Here is an 18,750-nt window from a genome sequence, read left to right on the forward strand (position 1 = left end):
TTTAATTTTTAATTAATTTTAAATTTATTTAAATTTAAAAAAATATATTTAAAAAATTTAATTAATTTAAAAATTATTTTTTTAATTTTTCAAAAAATATATTTTATTCAAATTTATATTTAATTAAATTTATTTTATTGAATTAAATTAAATAATTTTATTAATATTTTTTCATCAGTTTTACCGTTTAATATTTTAATTAAATTTTTAAAATTCAATTAAATTTATAATAAAAAAAAATTTAAAAATTAATAATTTATTCCTAATTTTATTTTTTTTAATTGAAATTATTTAAATTTATTTTATTTATTTTTATATTTTATTAATTTAAATTAAATTAATTAAAATTAAATTAAATTTTATTAATTAATTAATTTAAAACTGAAACTAATAAAAATTTGATTTAAAAAAAAAATTAAAAAGCGCTCAAACGAATGTATTTATTTAATGAAAAAAATTTTTTTTTTACATTTCCTTTTGTTATTTTATGATTCATTTAAAAATCATTGTATAATGAGAATGTCCACGTGGCATTTTTATAATTTAATTTTTAATGAAAATTACTGCTAAAGACGGGTTTCTTTTCAGAAATTTGTCCTTTGTCAAAAATTTCTTTGTAAAACAATGTGAACGTCATTTGAACAATAAATTATAAAGAAATTATTTTTTATTTGTAAAAAAAAGTTTCTTTAAATTCCTGAAATTGAAATGACGTTCATATTGAATAAAGAGAATAAAGAGAAAAATTTCTTTGAAAAAATTAAAGTTTCAATAAACTTTCATCAGATTAACAAGAAATTTTTGTTTGTTCTCATAAATCATGCAACAAAACCGAACTTTATCGACATAAAAGGCAAACAAACTTACCTCAAGAAATATCATTTCGTTCATTAACTGCACCAACCGCAAAAGCAAGATAATCTCTCATAATAATTACTAAGTACTAAGTAAACGACAAACACGTGTCTCTGCTCCGTTAATCCTAAATAAATACTTTTCCTCCGTAAAGTTCATCGCAGCCACGAAACGATAAAGAAAAATGATGAAGTCGACAAACAATTATAGCAATTTCTTCTCGAGTTTTTTTTTATCATCCGCTTTGTCGTTCAGCATCGTCGCTCACACAAAAAATATAAAATACATTTACCAAGAGAGATTTTTTTAATGTTTATAATAATTTCTCCTCGTGCTCCGTCTTTTCACACAAATAATCTGCATTTAAAATGATCTCTCTGTTGCAATTTCAAATCCACTTTGAGTTACGTAACATCAGATTAAGAACATCAAAACAAATATTAATGGGATTTTTATGTGAGACGTTTCTTGTATACCTTTTCCGACGACGACAAAAATGGAAAAAAATGAGAAAAAAAAAGTTTTCTCATTCCAATTTGTGTTTAAGATCTCGCTTGTCTTTATGTTTTATGTAAATTTGCAATGTACTTAGTAAATCAAGGTTGATTATCTCATCTTTTTCATCGCAACTTTTTTCTCGGCTCTTTTTTTTCGGGTTTATTTGTCATTACATCCTCAACCGCAACCACATTGATTTAAATGAATATTAATTTGGTTCCAATTTATATGCTAATGAGTGCTTGGTGTTACATTTTCTTTATCTCGTTGTCTTATCCCGCTGCAAGTGCTGAAATACAAAATTTAGCGAGCGGCTTAAAAATACGAAAAATTCAGTGTTTACTTTATTTTTTCTTCTTTCACACATTTTACAGCGACGCGCCACTATTATTTGCCTTGTCCTTGCAAACAACAGAACGACAATGAAGAAAGAAAGAAAAAGAGAAATCTTTATTTCATTATGTGTACTTTAAATTCTGCATGGAAATTAACATAATTGATGGTAAAGAAAGAAGTAAGAAAATTCCGCGCGAGCGAGACAAGATAAAGAACTTAATTTAATTTACGTAGCAATAAGTTTGTTGTTTAAGCGAGGATGAAATTAGTGCAAGACGAGCGAGAAAAAAAATATTAAAAAATATAAAAAGTTGGATTTAATGTGTCTCCTCAAAAAAAAAAAAAAAGTTTAAATGTGTTGCAAAGTGATGCAAAAAAAAACTATCATAAAACTACCAAAAACACCTGGATGTCCTTTGACAAATTTTTTTTATTTAATATTATTTTAGGATGAATTTTTGGACCAAACCAGCAAACCAAATGGAATTAATTTCCGAGCATTTGTAAAATTAAATGAAAGTGTGGTACAAAAAAAAGGTACGTAAAAACTATTTCCTTTTAGGAATCGTCTCTCATTTCAGACTGATATCTGATAGAATTTCCTTCCATCATCAAAAAATTTTCGACACTTACCTACCCTACGAGATAAAACAAAATCTAAGTCATATACGATAAAAAATAAAAGAAAACTCACATTTATTATGACAACCAACACAGAAAAATATGAGATTTTTTTTTTATTTTTTGGGCTTGAGCGCATTTTTTTAAGTGATAAAATATATTTTTAATTTTTTTTTTTAGAAGATTTTTTTAAAAAATTAAAAATTTTTTTAAGTTCGTTTTCTTAATATAAAAAAAAAATTATTAAATATTTAAATAAAAATTAAATTTATTTAAAATATGATTTTTTTTAATGAGAATTAAAAATTTTATTTTATTTTTATTTTTTTTTAATATTAGAAAATTTATTTAAGTTATTAATGAAAACGTAAACATTTTCCGTGAATTTTTATTTATTTTAATTTTTTCTAATTTAATAATAAATTTATATTTAATTAATATAAATTTATTTTTAATTATTTAATAATTTGAAAATTGTTTCAATTAAATAAAATTGAAAATTAAAATTAATTAACTTAAATTTTTTATATTTATAAGTTTAATTTAAGTTTTAATTATTTTTCTAATTCGATATATTTTTTTTTTTTTTGATAATAATTGACAAAAATTTATTATTACTTTAACAAATTTGTGGATTTTTTTCAATATTTTTTTTATAAATTACAAAAAATAATTTTTGTATAATTTTTTTAAATGAAATTATATAAAAATTCAAAATTTAAATTTAATTTATAAAATTTAAATTGTATTAATTTTACAAAAATATATTTATTTTCTTCATATTTTTTGTTTTTATATTTTTCTAATTAATTAATTTTTTTAACAATGTTTTTACAATATTAAAAAAAAATAATAATTAATAATTTAACAAATTTAATTTTGTAGATATTTTTTAAATTTTTTTTATTTGTATAATTTTTTTAAATTAAAATAATCAAAAATTTAATGTAAATTGTATCAATTTAACAAAAATAGAGAAAAATCTGACGGACTCAACACAACAAATATTTTTTGTGTGAAATGTACTAAATCAATCCTTAAAAAAAAGAGTGAGACACATCTGGCAGTTTATGACATTTATTGATTCAGATAACAAATTTTTGCACATATTTAAATATGAAACCGGATTTTTGGCTGCGAAAATATACCAAACAACATTTTTTCCACGTGTCTGTATGAACTTGCATGAAAAATGTTACATAGATGGAATTTTGCCGTATCTAGGATGAAAAGTGTTTATCGATTTGCAATCTATTCTCTTATTATTATTATTATTATCATAGCTTATGTTGTTGTTGTTGTTTTTATACCTTGTTGGATTAATAACAAAAAAGCACAAAGAGGAAAACTAAAAGTTTTTGTGTGCCAACCGTATGTTATATTTTACGACTGGAACGTTAAACAAGTCGTATGAATAAATTTTTCCGAATGACAATAAACAAAATAGAAACAAATGGACAATAAACCAATAAAAGCTTGTCAAGTCATACGAGGAGGAGCGTGATGTGTGGAACTGCAGAGGAATTAATCTGACATTCATTACGCTCGACGCAAGTTGCTATCTATCTGCAAATAAATCCTCACAGATGACATTAATTCTTCGTTGCATAAATCTTCGAGGAGTTATCTCAAACACATGCATAAAGGGAATAAAATAACGGAGAAAGAGATAAGAAAATGATGAAATACGGAATGCACATGTTTTGTCATGATGATGTTTGAAATCAAATATTACTACCTATGACTCTCCAGTGTGTGAGGAGATGAATATAAATTGTACTGATGAGACATTTATCTTGAGCACATGTTTTGTTCATATATTATTTTTTACATCACGATAAAAAGGACTTTCTGTCGATCTCCGAAACACTTGGCTCTCGACTTTTCTCGACAAATTGGAAATCTATCTTTTGTAGTGCTTTATTTCGTGTAACGTGATACTTTTTTATGTGCGCACAATCTCGAAACATCTGCTTTTAGTTGCATGCTTCATTACATTTATTATGACTCTTACAATCTCTCTTGCCAGCTTCGTTCTTTTTCCCCGAAAAATATGTTACTAAACACGACGAACGCAAAAGTAAAGCATTTAATGAAATATCACACAAGTTAGAATGTTATATATTAAGTTTATTATTATTATTAGCGTATACGTTGTCGTCGTCGTAGAAAGTCATTTTCAATATATTACGCAAAAATATTGTTGCTCCTCAAATGTCGTTCGTGCTATCGCTAGCAATGGCATGGCATAAAAACGGTAACATTTTTGTTTAACAACATACACATTTTATCAGCCAAAATGCCATCCACATGTTTAGATTGCGAGTTTGCGAGCGCAAGAGTGACTTAACGAAGCTTATAAGCACACACTCAAAAATTTATTTTGCTCCAGTTTTTAAATAATAAACTAAAAAAGCTTTTTACTCATATTCATACATATTTTATGTGTATGTTTACACACAACTCCGAACAACTCGGCGATGACAAAAATGTTAAAATATATGCAAATTTTTTTGTGTAAAAGTAAATAAATTAAATGCCATAGTGCATAGATAAAGTCAATTTAAATATAAATTAATGAATTAAGAATGGATTCTACGGTGCATGCCATGGAACTTGTCGTCACTTTTTTGTTCTTGCATTGAAAAAACATTGGAAGCCATATCGTAACAACAAGAGTTTCAACTTACTGCGCTGCTAAGAGCTTTCGAGTTTCGATGAGATCAGATATAAAAGCGTTAAATGTGCAAGTCGGGATGTGCATCGAAAGTTGCATGGCATAAATTTATTTAAATATAAAAAAGTTTTTATGCATTGCTTGTATATGGGTTGATAAATAAATGCACAGCGAAAAGCCTTTTGTCAAACTATTTATTGTCGATGGCGTGAGCGTGTTTTCTAAAAATTTCAGTTTATATGAGATAATTTTTTAAAAAATGAAGGTTTAACAACCTGTTCTTGATAAAAATCATGTTAAACGGTAATTTTATGTCAATAGAGCAGATATTGTAGTTTTTTGATTTACCAGACGAATGAGTTTAGGACGGTAGTATACAAATTAATGGTTCTTTTGTGCAGATTATCAATTTCAATTTGATCAAAAGTTTACTATAAGTCGTAAAATTTGTCATTGATTTTTTGAGCTTGTTATTCTTTTTTAGACCTTATATGTCAGATTTCGGTATGATGTCATTTAAATCATCGTAAGTTAAATTTGTTTATAATTGGAAATCCAATAGAATAGTACCATATGCTTTATCTAAGCCGATTTTTCGTTTGTTTTTTTTTTTTCGAGTATCGCTCAAGGACTTCAAAACTAAGGCGTAAACTGAATTAATTCTGAGTAGTAAGTATATTTCTTCATCCAAATAGCTCTTGAGACATTACTCGGTATTTTTCTTTTTAACATTGCTAACAAACCGAAGCACACTTATGAGATGGTAGCCCATGTTATTTTTCGGCTTCGCTTAAAGATTTCTATTGTTTCTGCTTCCATTATGGGAAAATTCAAAAATAACATAGATTAGTAGTTTAAAATAAGAAAATGCTTTAAATCAGGCGTTCAATACTTACTTTCATTTCAAGTCCCTTAAACAGACAGACATCCATCTACCCTCTCAAATGTCATCTGCTTCATAACTGAAATGCATGAAAAGTAAAAACTCGGATTATCTGTTAAATGCATGGAATTATTGCTAATCTGCCACTGTTGTTGCATTTCCAAAGTACACATTGACTAAAATGTGGTCAAAACTTACTTACCCTAAGCTCGTATCGAGAACTCCTGCCGACATTTTGAACGACATAACTGGTCAAGGTCAAGTTTGTATCCCTCATCATAGCACTTTCCAAAGAAATCCTCAACCACTAATTCGATAAAACAAATTTTTTTATATACTGCTTTTTTTTTTTGTTGTTGTCTTCTTTGCCTAGTTTTCCTCTGCCTGAAAAAAAAAATAAACGAGGAACTGTACGAAGTGAAAATGTGCAGCTGACAAATCATTTTATAAAACAAAGTTTTTCAATTTATAAACTGGATTGTAATTCTAAAATAAACATGATGTAACCAAACCAGACCATAGACAGAGAGTAAAAGTTTTGATGATATTTTTTTTCTTTCTGTATTTTAAATAAAATGATAAGCTATAATAGTGGCCTTGTTAATTTATACGCTCGTGAGATAAAAATTTCCGTTCCAGTTTTTTTTTTTGTTAAAAAAAAGGAAAAAAGTTTGGAATTAATTAGAAACTTGAAGGAACGGCGTAATGAAGGTAGATTTTATGCAGATTCTGCTATTAGTACATTATTTCAAGAAAATGTTATCCATAATAAGTGGATAAGTAAAATAACTTTCAAGCATGAATGACGTTTACGACTTAATTTTATAACTTTGTCAAGTATCATTTTTGATTGGAAACCTGCTTTGGCATGGAACAGAAGCAAATTTGCAATATATATTCCTCAAAAAATCTTGATATTGACTCAATTTTCTGCTTCATAATAATAATAATTCAGCTCATCGTCTCGCCTTGACATGGCTCTGTGATGTGCATAGCTTTGATCCTATTAATTTTGATAAGAAAAAGTCATCTTCGAAATCGTTCGTGTGAAAACAGTATTACAGCTTGAATGACATGTGCTTTCATCCTAGTTTGTCTGATGAACACCGACAAAACTCAAAGATGATGCGTACATTTTTTTCCTTCTGCCATAATATAATAATTTTTGAGATATAGCCAGTCATTTCTGTAGGTCAGAGAGGGATGAGGGATGATTTTGTGTCACGAATACTTCGTCTTCGTCGTCGTTTCTTTGTATTTGTGACCATATCTTGACACATTATTACATAAGTAGATGAGACAGCGGACAGATTAACTTTTTGGGCAAACAGCATAAAAAAGGCAGAGAAGATTTTGCCAATGATAACGCAAACGGATGAGCAGCAATGATGATCTAACATAAAAAACAATCAACGATGCGATGATGTGTATAGACGGAAATTAGAATTCACTACATTACATTTTGTTGATTCATATTATCATTTATTCAGTTGTCCTTCGTCATAACCAGGGGCAGAAAATATGAATGCTAAAAATCGATTATTGGAGACGAAATGTGTGTTAATGTATAAAATATCACTAAAATTTTGAAAAATTTATAAAAATTCACAAAATTGATGGAAAAATTTGTTTTTCAAAAAAAAAAAAAAAAATAGTACCTATTTAAAATTATTTGAAAATAACAAAAAAAAATTTTTTTTTTTTAAATTTGAAAAATTTATGTTTTTTTTATTAATGATTTTTTTTCAAAAAAATAAAAAAAAAATAAATAAAATTTTATTTAATTTTTAGAAATTAATTTCTAAAAGTTATTAAATTTTTATTTATTAAGCTTGAAAGTAAGATTTAATAAAGTTATAAAATAAAAAAAAATGTTTAAATTATTAAAATAATAATTTAAAAAAGAAATAAAGTAAAGATTTCTTGAATTATCAAAAAAAAATAAAAAAATAAAATGAAAAAAAAAATAAAAAAAATATTATTTATTAAATTAAAAAATTGAAATAAAAAAATAATTAAAAACCTCAAAAATTAATTTTTTTTGTAAAATAATTTTTTTTCAAATTTTATATTTATAATTTAAACTTTAGTTTTTTTTTTTAAATATAAATTTAATAAAAAAAAAAATTTTTTATTTTTAATTTTATTTTTTTTTTTTAAAATTTAAATAATTTTTAAATTTTTTTTAAAAAAAAAAAATAAAAAGTATAAAAATTAAAATTTGTTAAATAATTAAAAAATATAAAAAGTTATGTAATAAAAAATTGCAATTTTTTTAAAAATTTTGTGAAAAACCTCATTATAGTACGCTATGTTTCTGATAACGTAAATTTAATGTAAAATAAAAATAAGTTTCAAAAACTAATTTAATAACAATTTAAATATATATTTTTTCATCCCTTGTCATACTGCCCAAATAAGATAATTTTCCTGTAACGTAATTTTATCATTTTTTCGACCATAATTTTGTTTAACGATAATGATCCTCAATATCACCCGTTTGGTAGTGTAGTATAGACAAGAGACCCTTTTTATCCAAAAACCATAACAGAAAACACATAGACAGAGGAAAAAGTTGACGCTTCATTTCATTTTCGGTAAAAGTGTATTCAAAGTTTGTGTGTTTACGTTACTAAAAGGCAACTTTAAACGGATTGCTGATGCTTACTTACATTTTTACACATATTTAAACAGGATTTTCCGGACAAAAGGAAGTTGCAAGAAGTGGTAAGATTTGCTTCCTTACTGAAAATATCCTCGAGACCATGTAAGTATTTTATGTTTTCTTTAAACCAAAAGTTTCATCCAAAACTTTTACTTTTAGGAAACGTTGCACCTGAGTTATTAAAATTATCTCAGTGACTTTTAATGGCATTGAAATTTAATAAAACATCAAGCTGTATGTGGCAACATGTCATCTTTTTAATTATATATTCATGAGAAAATTGTTTAAACACAACCCGAAAACACGGAACGTAATAAATTTAATCCTCCGAGTGACACGAAAGTAGTTTAGGCATTTTTATTCCGACCCGGAGTTAGTTTTAATGTGATTTGGATAAGACACTAATTAAATCAAAGTTTTTGCGGTTCGTGTTGTTATTTCTGGCGTTGCTGCGGCGTGGGAGTGATGCGATGCTCATAAAAATGGAAAATAATCAGTGAATTATTTTCACTCTGTTGCACTCCGACTAACCACATAAATACTGCCGGCCTTTTCGAGAGTGTGTGTGGGCATAAATGAATGAAGATGGGCAACAGATTGTGTAAGTTGAATTTATTTGAAATATATGCTTTTGGGGTTATCTGGTTCAAACATACAATATTTTGTGGGTTATCTCGACCGACGGAGTTCTTTCTTGTTCGTTGCCTCTGCTGCTGCTGGTTTTTTTTTTATTAATGGAAACCTACAACATATTTAGGCGAGCCACTTTACAGAATAAAAATCGCATGTGAGGGAAAAAGAGACTAAAATATAATTTATTTGATTATTTTATGTGAAGTTGTGGGCTTCAATTAAATATTTTAACAGGTTGTAAATGAAGCACAAAAAGGAAGGCTTATGTCCTCGTGTTTTTCGGGCATATTATATATTGAAATAGATACCTTTTAGGCGAATGAAATATTCAACAAAAGACCAGGATCACTTATGATAACAATGTGACTACAAATATTGTTACTATTTTGATATTCGTAAAGAAAAGATAAACAAGCAGAAATTTTTGAGAAATTCTTTTGTGAAACTTGTCTCTTTTATGGAGCAAAAATGGAAAATATATATGAAAAGGGTCCCTCCTCATACTTTAATTGATTCTTATTGATAAATAATAAAAATACTTGGAAACTGATGAAACCCACTTGTGATGGATACTTCGTTTTTGTTGCAAAATATTTATCGTCAGGGGTTTATTTTGTTAAACAATTTACGAAGAAATCTTTCAAACATTAAAAAGATCTCTTTAAGAATTTTTTTTTGTAAAAGTTTTTACTAAAAAATCGTTTGAGCGCATTTTTAATTTAAATATTTTTAAAATATTTGACTTAAACTTAAATTTAAAAAATTTGATTGAAAAAAAAAAAATTTTTTTTTTTTTAAATTCAAAATAAAAATTTCAATTTAAGTTTTTATATCGAATTAATCAAAATTAAAGAGAATTTTACTTTTTAGAATTTTTTACCACAGTTTTTAAAATTATTAATTAAATTATTTATCTTATGTTATTTTTTTTTTCATTTCAAATTTTTTTACTTTTCAAATAAAATTAAATTAATTTAGAAAGAAATAAAAATTTAAAAAATTATTAAAAAATGTTTTAAAATAAAAAAAATAAATAAATAAATAATTATAACCTAATAGTAAATAAAAATTGACTAAATAAAATTATTTTATTAATTTTACAAAAAAGTTTTAAAAAATTTGCTAAAAACAAAATTAAACAAAATACTTTAGAAAATTTGAAAAAAAATAACTTGATATAAAAATTTAAAAAATAATTTTAAAAACTATGGTAAAATATTCTAAAAAGTAAAACTCTCTTATATTTTAATTAATTCGATTTATAAACTTAAATTCAAATTTTTAAGTCAAATATTTTAAATATTTTTCAAAATGCGCTCAAACGATTTTTTAGTAAAAACTTTTTAGAATTCAGAAAAAAATCAATTAATTTCTAATTTTTGAAAATTTTACCAATATGATTTTAAATCGAATTTTAACTTTGTTTTTTTAAATTTAATTTTGTAATTTTTTTAATGAACCACAAAGTCACAAGGACAAAACAAGTGAGCAAATTTTCCTCATAACAAATTAAAAAGGGATTTTTTATTCTCTTTTAAACCTCTCATCGTATTGTACTCAAGGCAAGCTCTCAAAGATTTCGCCGAAAAAAAAAAGTAAAAACGATTCATTTAATAAAATACGCAGAATTAAATTACCAAAAAAGGAAAGGAAATAAATGTTTGATTTTGGTCTCTTTTTCAGCACACAGCTCCGTACATCGCATCGCATCCTAAATTGGTTTGCCATTTAAACGAACATTTCTATTCCGGATATTCTGGTTTGATATAAAATATTATCTAGTGGTAACATCTCGCTTGACTGCACTACAATAGACGCTGCCAAAGTGATACAAACACGAAACGAGCGAAATGGCATGACGACAATTTGATGGCAGAGACACGGATAGATAGGACCGAAATGTGTTTCCTAATTTTACTTGTCACAAGTTCATGCGGTACACACTTTTGCATTCATTTACTCTCGTGCTCTTTGTTACTTTGTTTATGTCGGATCATTCGAGGAACGAGGAACAAATTAAATACTGTTTAAAATCAAAGCACACATCTGACCGAGCAGTGTCTCGTTAGAATTTTTTGTCTCTGTGTTTGGGAGAAAGAGAAGCAAACCGTGGCTTTTATCTCGAGAGATCCAAGTTGGTAGAATTTATATTCTAAATTCAATACTTTGTGTGAGATAGGCAGTTAAATAACATGCACTATCCATTAAAATCACAAAGGTCGTCTTGTCAACTCTTTACATTGTTATTTTATACGCTCCAATAGACGTTTTTGCCCATGATACTCTTCTCGTATACTTTTCTCCTCAAAAATATATGTCCCCCATGCTTGCTGGTAGTAATAATAAAATCTATCAACTGAACTGAGTCGAGAAATTTTTCGATCACTTTTGCCGTAGACGAGTATTATTTTAGCAAAAGTCTCTCTCTTTTCGAATGCATTGAAAAATTTTGTCGTTTTATGTCGCATCATCGACACTCAGATAAATATTTCCCAGATACGATCAATTTCGTCGAATCATGAAATAAACGAAAGATAGCAATCGAACGATTTGCCAGGAAATTTGATTTCTTTTTTTTTTGGCTTTCTTGTGAAAAGCTATTCCAAATGAATTTTTTTATCCAAAAATTTTTAAAAGCAAAATATTATAAAAAAAATAAAATTTAGTGAAAATCGTAAAAAAATTAAAATATATTTCTTCCCTTAAAAAGATTTTTATAAATTAAAAAAATATTTTAATAAAATTAAAACTAATTAGAAATTAAAATTTAATTTTAAATATTATTAAATTATAATTTAATAGTTAAATTAAAATATTAAACTTAAATAAAAAAATAAACAAATTAAAAAAAAACTGATAGAATAAAAAAATAGAATAAAAATAAAAGAATAAAATAGATAGAATAAAAATGGATAGAATAAAAATTGCGGTATTAAACTCGACTTGTCGTGTTTGTGTGTGTTCCGGTGTGCCCCAAAATTTTTGTAAGTAATTCTTAGTTATTTGAGTACCCTAAGGGTCTTTGGGCATAAAAAAATGAAATTGAAAAAAAATCCTTTGACATAGTTTTGTTTTGAAAACTAAATCAAGAGCAAAAAAAACTGTGTCAAAAACTGTGTCAAAGCCATTTTTGTAAAATCTTGCTCCAAATGGTTAAAAATTTGTCAGAGGGCTCTAATTTATCATTTTTAATCATTTTATAACTCAAAACTGCAAAAAAATTGAAACTGAAAAAAAATTTTTTCTTTGACATAGTTTTGTTTTGAAAACTAAATCAAGAGCAAAAAAAACTGTGTCAAAAACTGTGTCAAAGCCATTTTTGTAAAATCTTGCTCCAAATGGTTAAAAATTTGTCAGAGGGCTCTAATTTATCATTTTTAATCATTTTATAACTCAAAACTGCCAAAAAATTGAAACTGAAAAAAAATTTTTTCTTTGACATAGTTTTGTTTTGAAAACTAAATCAAGAGCAAAAAAAACTGTGTCAAAAACTGTGTCAAAGCCATTTTTGTCAAATCTTGCTCCAAATGGTTAAAAATTTGTCAGAGGGCTCTAATTTATCATTTTTAATCATTTTCTAACTCAAAACTGCCAAAAAATTGAAACTGAAAAAAAATTTTTTCTTTGACATAGTTTTGTTTTGAAAACTAAATCAAGAGCAAAAAAAACTGTGTCAAAAACTGTGTCAAAGCCATTTTTGTCAAATCTTGCTCTAAATGGATAAAAATATGTCAGAGGGCTCTAATTTATCATTTTTAATCATTTTCTAACTCAAAACTGGCAAAAAACATGAAACTGAAACAAAATTTTTTCTTTGACATAGTTTTGTTTTGAAAACTAAATCAAGAGCAAAAAAAACTGTGTCAAAAACTGTGTCAAAGCTATTTTTGTCAAATCTTGCTCCAAATGAGTAAAAATTTGTCAGAGGGCTCTAATTTATCATTTTTAATCATTTTCTAACTCAAAACTGCCAAAAAATTGAAACTGAAAAAAAATTTTTTCTTTGACATAGTTTTGTTTTGAAAACTAAATCAAGAGCAAAAAAACTGTGTCAAAAACTGTGTCAAAGCTATTTTTGTCAAATCTTGCTCCAAATGAATAAAAATTTGTCAGAGGGCTCTAATTTATCATTTTTAATCATTTTTTAACTCAAAACTGCCAAAAAATTGAAACTGAAAAAAATTTTTTTCTTTGACATAGTTTTGTTTTGAAAACTAAATCAAGAGCAAAAAAAACTGTGTCAAAAACTGTGTCAAAAACCGTGTCAAAGCTATTTTTGTCAAATCTTGCTCCAAATGAATAAAAATTTGTCAGAGGGCTCTAATTTATCATTTTTAATCATTTTCTAACTCAAAACTTCCAAAAATTGAAACTTAAAAAAAAATCCTTTGACATGGTTTGTTTTGAAAGTGTATGAAATTTCTAAAGGGTCATGAGGAGTACAAAAATGTGACTTGAGGAGTACGAAATTGTAAAATGAGGAGTACAAAAAGCGTAGATATATAACATCGAAATGCGGTATAGTATGTCGTTCTTTAGACGACTATTTTCTATATTTTTTTTTAATTAAAATATTTAATAAAAAATCAGAAAAAAAGCTTTTAAAAATTAAAAACAAAAATTCATATTAGAATTAAATTAAATTAAATTAATTTTAAATTAAAAAATAAATAAAATTAAAAAATATCTTCTTCTTAAAATTATTTTTTTTTTTTGAATTAAAAAGAATAAATTTAATAAAAAAATAAATAAAAACAAAAATTAAATTAATCAATTAAAATAAAAAAAATAAAATTTTTTAAATTAAATTAAAGAAAAAAAAATAAAATTATAATTCTTAAATTTTGACCAAAATTATCGAATTTTTGAGATATTTAACACTTTTGATTAGATTTCTTAATGAATCTTTTATTTTATTTTGAAACACATTGAAAAATTTAATTATTTATTGCTAAATACCTCGGAAATTCGATCTTTTGGTCATAATTTTTACAATTATTTTTTCCTCCTTGATTTATTCTTTTGATTCACAGAAAACTATTGTAACGGCCTGAATGTAAGAAAATGAAGACTCTCATTTCGTAGTCAAGTGAGGATCGTTCTCGACTTGAATAAAAGGCAATAAAGGCAAATTTAATGATACAATAATTGGATAAAATCTGCTTACTTAATGAAAGAACCAATTATTTGTTAATTTACCTGCGAAATGGGATGTTTGGCGTTCGTGTACGTTGATGACATGCATAAGAAGGGAAATTAATCGGGAAAAAATTTCCTTTCCATCGAAAAATTTCCCTAAACAAATATGTTGGATCTTTCATTTATCTCACTTCTGCGCATGTCCTCTCAATGTTTTTTAATTTTCTCTCTCAGAATCGGCATTTTACATTTCCAACGACGAGGACATTAAGACAAATCTCACACAGAAAGCGCTCCAAAAACAACCGTCACGGGGAAAATTTCAATTCAAAAATCTCGCATGAAATTTTCTCCCCTGAATTTTTTACTGCTGGAACGGCAGTTCTTTAAACTACATCTAATCTCCACAATTACTTGTAAATCCAGTTGTATCTGGACTTTGCATCGAGACGCACGCGAAAAATATTTTTTCCGGGAAAAATCAAGAAAAAATTTTCCCTTGATAAATAAATAAAAAAGTACACATTTTGTGTTGAAGAGTTATATGCGGACAAAAAAAGAGTGTGTTTGCTCGAAGAAATCTTGTAAAATTTTAAAAAGTGGGAAAAATAAAGAAGAGAAAAATAATCACAATGATACCATCTTCACTTGGAATATAAACCAGCAGGTAAATTGCGAGACAAGTGAACAACAGCTAAATGAGGATAATTTAATATAAAATTACCTCTTCTACATTTTTATTTATTTTTTGCATTTTTTTTTTGTCATTCCGCAAAAAAAAGTTACATTTTCACAACAATACCGCTGCCAACACAAAAATTTATTGCATCCGAATATTAATTATGGACTAAATTTATGTTATTTTTATTGGCATGATGCTGTTGTTGTTGTCGATAACAAAGAATAATATAATGTGAGCAGAAAAAATATGTCAACATTTTTCGGTCACACAACGCGCTTTACGGTTCAAAGCATTCGACAAACACACGCATCGATTGATTGGAAATACAATTTACCGCAGGTGATATTAAAAATATTATTATATTGATACAAAGGTAAATCAACATTTACTTTTTATGCGGTGCAAATTCCCGTTGTTGAGCCAAAATCGCGCAAAAACACTCGCAGAAAAATCAAAACCAATCGACCAAATGTAAATAACGAAATAAAGTAATAAAAAAGGCAAAAAAAAAATATTTTACTGCTTTTTTTGTTGGTTGTGTAAAAATAATTTATATTTATGCAGAAATAAATTAATTGAGCGAATACTGTGAAGTGACTTTTTTTTAAAAAAAAATATTTCGTGAGTAAATGAGAGAAAAATAAAAAAATTAATTAAAATGAAAAATTTAACAGAAAATTGTAAGAATTCGATTTATTGGCACGTTGTGAAAAAAAAAAGAAAACTTATTAGGAATAAAAGTGTAAATGTGAATAAAAGAACGAAATTTCTTTCTCTGTGAAAATGACAAGTGATGAAAAGTTTCGTTTTTCTTATTAAGAAAAGAAAAATGGGTAAAATTATTATTAATATTTGTCAATGACGAACGGGGGGCTTTAGTTGATTGGATGCCGCATTTCTCGGAATGAAGATGAAAAAAGTTGTACAAAAAGGTGTTTCGATAATGTAATCAGACAACATAAAATATGGCATTGAGTACATGCGTTTTGATGTGGGTCAGAAAAGTAGCTGTTTTCTGCACTGTGGTTCGAAAATTCATGAGTTTTGTATATTTTTTTTAGCTTTTTTTTTTAAATTCATGTTGAAATTTTTTAGAAAAATTTTTCTTTGTCAAAATTAATAAATATATTAAATATTTATAAAATTTAGAAAATATTTGAAAAAAAAGTTAATTAATAATATTTAATCAAAAAAGAAATGTTTTTGTCAATTTCTATTATTTATTTACACAAAAAAAATTAATTAATTAATATTTAATATAAAATCATTTATTAAATTATTAAAAAATTATTTTTAAATTTACTTTTTAATTTTTTTAATTTTTTAAATATTTATTTTTTTTTTTTTTATTTTTTTTAATTAAAGAATTAAAATTTTATTTGAAAGACATAACGAAAGAAATAATTAAAAAGAAATTAATTTTCAAAGATATTAATTTTTTAAAAATTATTTTTATTTTAAATAAAAATTTTATTTTATTTATTTAAATCTTTATAAATAAAATAAATTGTTTTATAAATTGAATAAAATATTTAATAATCAAATAGTTGAACATGAAAAAAATTATTAAAATTTAACATTTTTATTCAAATTAAATTTAACTTGAAAAATGTTTAAATCAAGTCGAAAAATTAATAATTTAATTTTTATGAAATTTTAAAATATTTTACTTTTCACGCGTACAAAAATTAATTTAAAAAAATTAATAATTAAAATATTAAATAAATTAATTTTATTTTTTTATAAATTTTTAAAAATCTGATTTAAAATAAACTTAAAAAAAATAAAAATAAAAAATAAATAAAATAAAATATTTGATAAAAAAAATAAATTAGATCGAAAAATAAAAAAAAATAATTTTCATGAAAATTAACGAGTCCTTAAATTAATTTTAAAAAAAATTTAACCCTTTAATTTTGTACAATTTACTTTCTTTTCAAACCACAAGATTTTTACCATTACAAATTTTTAAGAAACATTTTTTGTCTTATTTATTTTCGTTAAAAGCCATTTCTAGGAAGTTATCAATTTCTCGGAATCCTTTATACAGCAAAGACGACGTCGGATATCTTTAAATATAAGTTACCGGGAAATCATTGAAACCTAATTTATTTGACAGTGTATTGTCAAAACGACCATTTCCATCTCGGAGTAACCAGAGAAGCGGAAACATAATTTAGATATATTGACCTCATCCCACGTAACTTGACGCAATTCAATTGTGTCTTTTGTGTTGAAACATCCGACAAGCAGCATTCCAATAATTATACAAAAGATATCCGTAATTGTTGTGTGCAGTGCTTGACCCAATAAATAAGAGACGATCGTCGGTTCGGTGTTTATGAGACAGTAAAATAAACGGAAAATTACACGTATCAAGACGCAGTGTGGACACAATTGCTAAATTATATCATTTGGACCATAAAATGCAACATATTGCAGGCTAATTGATGTCTAATTGCATCGCACTCATTGAATATTAATCACCCTGAGTTTCCATTGCTGACGTTGCCGAATGATGATCCGAACGTCATACAACCCGATTTCATCGCAAAAATTTATCGCGTGGGCGAACGGGATATTTTTAGACAGGAAGCACGACGAGATTTCGCTCATCAATCACACAACAAACAAGACAAAGCAAATCCAGTTTTTCTCTCTCTCTCTCGAACAACTTTCGACATTATTAGCTGCTGCTGCTGCTGCCTTCCTGCTCATGATGGAGCATGAAACAAAGAAAGTTATTTTGTAATGTCATTCGTGCATGTTAAACACGATACTTTTTTCTGCCATCTCTCGTTTCTCGTGAATAAAGGATCAATAAAAGGTGTATTGGATTTGTAAAATGATGGTATTTTGTATAAATTTATAGCTAAATGACAAATAAGCTGAGGAGGAAAATAAAGCGGAGGAGGAAGAAAAAAAGATCGACAACAGCTACTGGTAGTTTATTATGTACAAAAAGAAATCGATTTTACACAATCTGTCACATTTTACAAGAGAACAGCTGAATGTGTGTCTTGAGTGTTTGCTTAGCATCATCTTGTCTGATTTAAAATTGAATTTTGTTGGGAAAAAGTTTGTTGCAGTGCGACATATTTTTTGATGTCTGTCTGGACAGGATTTGAATGTTTTATTTTATTTTTGATTTTATTTTAATTACTTGAATTTTTTCGTGGAAATTTAATTTTTTCAGCTTTTTATGTAACATTATTAATTTTAATTTTAAAATTTTTCATAAATTGAGTTTTAATCAAAATAATTGAATTTTCAAATTTTTTAAATATTTCTTTGATTTAACTTTTATTTAATTAAAAAATAAATTCAAAAAATTAAAATAATTTAATTAAAATTATTTTTTAAAATTTAAATTGAAAAAAATAAATAAATTTAAAAAAATAGAAAAAATATTAAAAAAAAATAAAAAGTACTAAATTAATTGATTAATTTAATTAAATTTTACTGTTTTGATCTTAGAAAATAATATTTTTTACAAATATTATCAAATTTTCATTTTTTTTTGTTTTGTAAAAATTTAATAAATTGATAAATGTTCGTAAAAATAAATTTTAAATTAAAATTAAATTTTCAATTAATTAATTTAAATTTTTCTTCGCAGTTTTGAGATAATTTTATAAAAATAATTAATAATTTTAGTTTTATAATTTGAATTTTTTTAAAAATTTAATTTTAAAATTTGAAAAATAAAATAATTTCATGTGTTTTTTTTTTTTTTTTTTTGAATATTTTACTTTTTTTAA

The sequence above is a fragment of the Culicoides brevitarsis genome, chromosome 1 (assembly GCF_036172545.1).
Source record: "Culicoides brevitarsis isolate CSIRO-B50_1 chromosome 1, AGI_CSIRO_Cbre_v1, whole genome shotgun sequence".
Lineage (NCBI taxonomy): Eukaryota > Metazoa > Arthropoda > Insecta > Diptera > Ceratopogonidae > Culicoides > Culicoides brevitarsis.